This window comes from Vigna unguiculata, chromosome 5 (genome assembly GCF_004118075.2).
Source record: "Vigna unguiculata cultivar IT97K-499-35 chromosome 5, ASM411807v1, whole genome shotgun sequence".
NCBI classification, from domain to species: domain Eukaryota; kingdom Viridiplantae; phylum Streptophyta; class Magnoliopsida; order Fabales; family Fabaceae; genus Vigna; species Vigna unguiculata.
The window spans coordinates 11,439,958-11,446,797 of record NC_040283.1 but is presented as its reverse complement, the minus strand read 5'-3'; the positions used below and the strand labels follow the sequence as shown (position 1 = coordinate 11,446,797).

General features: G+C 35.2%; 1 pseudogene; it reads right to left on the bottom strand.

Annotated features, from left to right (window-relative positions):
* Positions 1-50: 50 nt before the first annotated feature.
* On the bottom strand, positions 51-1,275 carry LOC114184357 (annotated as a pseudogene).
* Positions 1,276-6,840: the final 5,565 nt, after the last annotated feature.

The window sequence follows — 6,840 nt, the reverse complement described above, 5'->3', positions numbered from 1 at the left end:
AAACAGAAGTCATACATTATGCTAGATTTGTTGTCATGTGTCTGAATCTACTACCTCCATATAGGCCTAAGTCCACTTTTGTAGTGGTATCCTATCAATCCAAGTTGCGCTTTGGGTGAATGGGATTTCAATGCCGCCAATTTTGCATCCAATAAGGGTTGTTTGACTTCGTAAGCTATTAAAATGCAATTATATTAGTTAGTTTAATTTATGCATACAATTATATTAAAATGCTATATTATGGTGAATGAAAAAAAATTATTACCCATATTCTTTAATCGGCTTTTCAACTCGTGATTCTTGAACTTTTTGTTAAAGTTTGAAGCAATATGGCGTATGCAGTATACTGATTGCAGACCATTTGCTTCCCATTCTACTTCTTCAGATTGTAATGTTGCTAATATGCCTTTCCCCCTATCCATTATCAAGCAAAGGTTTGATTGTGGTGTCACGTACTCCCTTAAGAGTTGAAAAAACCAGATTAAGGCCTCCTTTGTTTCTCCTTCCACTATCACGAAGGCCAAAGGGAATATATTACGTGACCCATCTTGAGCGAGCACTGCTAGCAATGTCCCTTGATATCTACCTGTGAGAAATGTCCCATCTACTTGGACAACAGGCTTGCAATAATTAAATCCTTGGATGCATGGTCCAAAAGACCAAAATACTCGTTCCATAATATAGCAAGAAGGGTCAGGTTGGCCATTAACAACTACAGGAGATCCTGTGCATTAAATTATTGTGTTGGGGTTACTTTCTTGTACAACTTGATATCATCGTGGAAGTTCATTGTAAAACTCTTCCCAATCTCCAAACTCCTTAGCAAGTGCCTTTTGCTTACCATTCCAAGCTTTGCCATATGAAATCGAATATCCGAAACGATTTTTTTATTTCGGCTATCAAAGTTTTGATAGGTATGGAAGGGTTTTCTTTTACAGAGTTCATGAAAATATAACCAATTTGGTTGGAATCAAGATTGACATGATCTGCAAGTTGCATGGTTGACAAACATGTGTGTGAACCGTCAATCTTCCTTATTTCCCACTTGGAACTGCGCTTGCTATAAGAAGCCCGTAAACGCCATGGGCAACCCTTTTTGTAGTCGATACATTGACATATATATTTATCAAATTTGCTATCAAGAACCACAAATCTAAAACCATTATCAATATGGTATTGCTTTATATATGACATTGTCGACTCCTTTGTGTCAAAACACATACCGATACTTAGTTGTTGTTCACTCGTTGAAATTGAAGTTTGAAAGGAAGTGTGACTTGAGGAGCCGCTTTGACTTGATGATCCCTAAGCCATTATAGGAACTGTGTACTGGTTTGGCAGTTGGGCCTAAGAACTAGGTTGTGAATATTGCTGAGGTTGATCCCACTGTGAGTATTGGCAATTATTTGGAGCTGGTTTACCTATGGTATCCATCTCATCCTCACTAAACTCAGAAAGAATATCAGGATACTGATTACACGGATCATCCATTGTATGAAAATTTCACCACCAGAGAAAGAATAGAAATTATGGCTGAAAAAGTGTTGTGCACAGATAGTTTTTCTCACATAAGTACACCTTTGCAATGGGTATGCATCAAAAACCATAATTTACTGAAACCGTAATTAATGCCAACCACTTTCTCATTTAATTTACTGAAACCGTAATTAATGCCAACCACTTTCTCATTTAATTAACTGAAACCGTAATTAATGTCAACCACTTCCTCATTTAATTAACTGAAACCATAATTAATGTCAACAAATTTCTCATTTAATTTACTGAAACTGTAATTAATGTCAACGACTTTCTCATTTAATTTACTGAAATCGTAATTAATATAAATGACTTCTTCATTTAATTTACTGAAACCGTAATTAATGAGAACAACTTCCTCATTTAATTAACCGAAGTCGTCATCAATGAAAACAGGGGCTTTAATTTTTGTCTAAAGAAACCATATTAAATGAAGTGGTTGCTTTAATTTTGTCTGAAGAAACCATATTAAATGAAGTGGTTGATTTAATTTTGTCTGAAGAAAACATATTAAATGAATTGAAACTTAATAACTCGCTATAATGAAGCCGCTGACCATGACCACGACATTAATTATCATATTAATGGGAAACCGGTCCAGCAGAGGACGGTTTCATTTAACACAAATCGGCCCTAGCAAGCACGGTTTCATTACACAGAAACCGGTGCTGCATCGCACGGTTTTACGTGGAAACAATTGATGGTGCGCACGGTTTTGCATGGCACAGTTTCTCTCTCTTCAACGCTGATTCACGTTCACGGGAGCTGGCTCTTTCACGGGTTTCCTTCCAACAGTGCAGTGTAAAGATTCCTTCCTGTTCAATTTGCATGCAATGGTCTATTACGGCAGCTTTTCAATAATTATTTTGATGCTTTCAGAACCTCATTCATAGTTAATTTGAATGCAGGTACAATAATTTAGGGAGTGCAGCTGGACACCAACCAATGCAGTAATATATTTCATGCATTGGCTCATTTCATACACACTTTGCTCGCACTTTCCTTGGGTTGCCTCGTTACAATTTGCTCTCATTTTCCAGCAACACTTCTTCATCAAACTTCATTGCTACTATTTTCAAGGTTTGCATTTTTTTAACTTTTAATTTGAAAATCACATTTTAGTCAATAGTTATGATGTTTATAATTAATATTTTCCCCTTACTCTAATTTCCTTTCACCCACTTTTTTTTAAGCATGGCTAACAATCGACACCTTCCCCCAAATATGTCACTACTTCGCCTTCAGCATGAACATATTACAAAGGACTTATAAACAACAAACGAGTTCTTAGACCAAGACGAGCTGGAGTCTGGATTCTAAACAACCAAGATTTAATTGATCCGCGTGTCAAATTTTTAATGGAACAGGCTGGTTTTGGACATGCATTGTGTATTCCAGACATGGATGTCAACCACCTTCTAATTGTTAGAATTAATTGACGAATTAATTCTATTAGAGACTTATTGGTTATTATTATGGGAAGTGATAATAAAATAAAATAAAGATAAAGATAAAATAAAAACCAACTTGATGGACGTTGGTATAAAAAGGAATTGGGGTTCTGTCTCTGGCCATAAGGTTCTTTTCACTGTAACCCATCAAGTACGTGTGAGAAGAGAAAGAAAGGCAAAGAGATAGATTGGGAAACGGTGGTTGAAGAGCACACAAGATTATAAATTGAAGAACGCATATTCACAGGATCTCTCATGGATCAAGGTTAGTGCTCTATTATGATTTATCGTGTGAGAATTATAAATCTTAAAGATCCTTAATTAAGTTTTACATGTGGTATCAGAGCTTGATTGTAGGATTTATGATTCTCCTATTATTTGATGTTTCTCTTTATGATGTTTTCTCCTAATTTAATTTTATGAATGATGATATTGCTATTAAAATATTGTATCCACTGCTGCCATTTATCAATATGCGTGCTTTACTGTGTGTGCTTTACTGTAATGGTTTTTATCTTTTTTTGGCATTGAATAAAAGAAAAGAAAAAAAAAAACCATGTTACGTATGAAAGTGGCTGTTACTGAAAGTGTTATCTTTCATTGATTGAAATGCTGTGTGAACATGTACGAGTTGGTTTTTTTTTTTTTACGTGGATTGCAAACCGCTGATTGCAAGCTTTCATGAGGTGTGCGGTTGTGAATTTAAAAGATATTTTCACTTTTACGTTTTGAGTTTTGAAATCCTATTAAGTTAATTGAATTTGAGAGCAATATTTTTATTGGTTTATGTTACCAATAAAATAAATATTAATTATTTTATTTATATAAATAATTAATAATTTTATTTTAATTTGCAATAATATTTATGTTTGTTATTGTTAAATTAAAATTAATGAGGATGTTATATAAAGTCTATAGCAATTAAATGTTTATTTATTTATTTGAAATTAAGTATGATAAATTTTGTTAGTCACCAAAGTGGCCAAAATTTTAAAGTTTATATGATTTCAAATTATTAATGTTTTTTATTTTAATTACCCATAGTATGGATGCTAAATTATGAATAATTAAATTTATGGGTTAATTAAAATTCATTAATTATAAGACATTTAAGGATCGCCCAAAGGTTGATTAATTGTTCTCATAATTAATGAACATGATTGTAGATAATTTTGTATGCGTCACTAGTTTTATTTATATACCCAAAGGTAGTAGGTGATTCTAGTTGATGCATATTTTAATTATCAATAATGTTATAATGTGATTAGCATCATTATGTTTATGTTTGTGTATTAGTGGATCTCCCAAAGGAGAACATTAGTATGCATAGAATGATTGTTTATATCTGAATCTGTTTTTACGTTTAGTTTTATGACTCAAAGCATTAATGTTAGGCATGTGTTAATTGCAGTCTCTGTTCCGGTATCTTTACACGCGCTTGCTTCGTCTGTTCCAGTCTTTAACGGGTTGAATTTCCCTGACTGGAGTGAGCAAGTCCAATTTCACTTAGGTGTGTTGGATCTTGATCTAGCTCTTCTAGTTGAAAAGCCGACTGCTATCACGGATACTAGTAGCAATGAAGAGAAAACCCATTATAAAGCCTGGGTAAGATCAAACAGACTTAGCTTAATGTTTATGAGAATGAGCATAGCAAGTAATATAAAGTCAGCTCTTCCCAAAACTGATGACGCAAAAGAATTTATGAAATTTGTGGAAGAGCGCTCCCAAACTGCTGATAAGTCTCTCGTTGGGACACTGATGAGTACGTTGACCACTATGAAGTTTGACGGTTCGCGTACTATGCATGAGCATGTGATCGAGATGACAAATATCGCAGCAAGACTTAAGTCTTTAGGAATGGTAGTGGATGAAGGTTTTCTCGTGCAGTTCATTCTGAACTCATTACCGTCTGAGTATGGTCCGTTCCAGATGAACTACAACACCATGAAAGACAAGTGGAATGTGCATGAATTGCACAGTATGCTAGTTCAGGAGGAGACCCGACTGAAGAACTTAGGAAGCCACTCTATTCAATATGTGAAGAATCAAGGAGCTGTTGGAAAGAAAGTTGCTAAGAAACATGGAAAGGGTAAAGGACCACTGAAGATTGACGAGTCCTCAACCAAAATCCAGAAGAAAAATGACAAATGTCATTTCTGCGGGAAGTCTGGACATTTCCAGAAGGACTGCATAAAGCGTAAGGCTTGGTTCGAAAAGAAAGGTGAGCATAATGCTTATGTATGTTTTGAATCAAACTTAACTGAAGTTCCCCATAATACGTGGTGGATTGATTCTGGATGTACGACTCATGTTTCTAATGTGATGCAGGGATTTCTTACAACCCGAACCATAAACCCAAATGAGAAGTTTGTCTTCATGGGCAATAAAGAGAAAGTTCCAGTGGAAGCGGTCGGGACTTATCGTCTAATCCTCGACACTGGATATCACTTAGACCTTATGGATACTTTTTATGTACCTAGTATCACTAGGAATTTAATTTCTTTGTCTAAGCTTGATATTGCTGGATATTCTTTTAAGTTTGGGAATGGTTGTTTCAGTTTGTTTAAGCGTACTTTTATGATTGGATCTGGTACACTTTATGATGGTTTATATAAATTGAATTTGGATAATTTATATGCTGAAACTCTTATGACTTTGCATCACAATGTTGGCACTAAACGTAGTTTAGTGGATGAACAATCTGCTTACTTGTGGCATAAACGTTTGGGACATATTTCCAAAGAAAGAATGCAAAGATTAGTAAAGAATGAATTTCTTCCGGATTTAGATTTTACTGATCTGAATGTGTGTGTGGATTGTATTAAAGGCAAACAAACTAAACACACAAAGAAAGGAGCCACAAGAAGCACTCAGCTTCTTGAAATCATACACACCGATATATGTGGTCCGTTTGATGTAAATTCTTTCAATAAAGAGAAGTACTTCATCACCTTTATTGATGATTTTTCGCGTTATGGACATGTCTATTTACTGCATGAGAAATCTCAGTCAGTAAATGCCTTGGAAGTTTATATAAATGAAGTGGAAAGGCAATTAGACAGAAAGGTGAAAATCGTAAGGTCTGATAGAGGTGGTGAGTATTATGGAAGATATGATGAAAGTGGACAACACCCTGGTCCGTTCGCTAAGTTCCTTGAGAAACGTGGTATTTGTGCTCAATACACAATGCCAGGCACACCACAACAAAATGGTGTATCAGAAAGGCGTAATCGAACTTTAATGGATATGGTTAGGAGTATGTTAAGTAATTCATGTTTACCCGTATCATTGTGGATGTATGCTTTAAAGACTGCCATGTATTTGTTGAACAGGGTTCCTAGTAAAGCTGTTCAAAAGACTCCTTTTGAGTTATGGACGAATAGGAAACCCAGTTTGAGACACCTGCATGTTTGGGGTTGTCAGGCAGAAGTAAGGATATACAATCCGCAAGAAAAGAAACTGGATGAAAGAACAATCAGTGGATTTTTCATTGGTTATCCAGAAAAATCAAAGGGGTACATGTTTTACTGTCCTACCCATAGTACTAGAATCGTTGAAACTGGAAATGCTCGGTTCATTGAAAATGGCGAAACCAGTGGGAGTGAAGCTTCACGAAATGTGGAGATTAAAGAAGTTAGAGTACAAGTTCCTATAACTAGTACTTCTTTATCAAGAGTTGTTGTTCCACATGTTGTAGAAACTCACAACAATCAAGAAGAACAACAAATTAATGATCCCGAGGTTAACAATGAACCAATAGTAGAACAACCACAAGAAATAGTATTAAGAAGATCTCACAGAGATAGAAAGTCTGCTATTTCGAATGATTATGTGGTTTATCTACAAGAGTCAG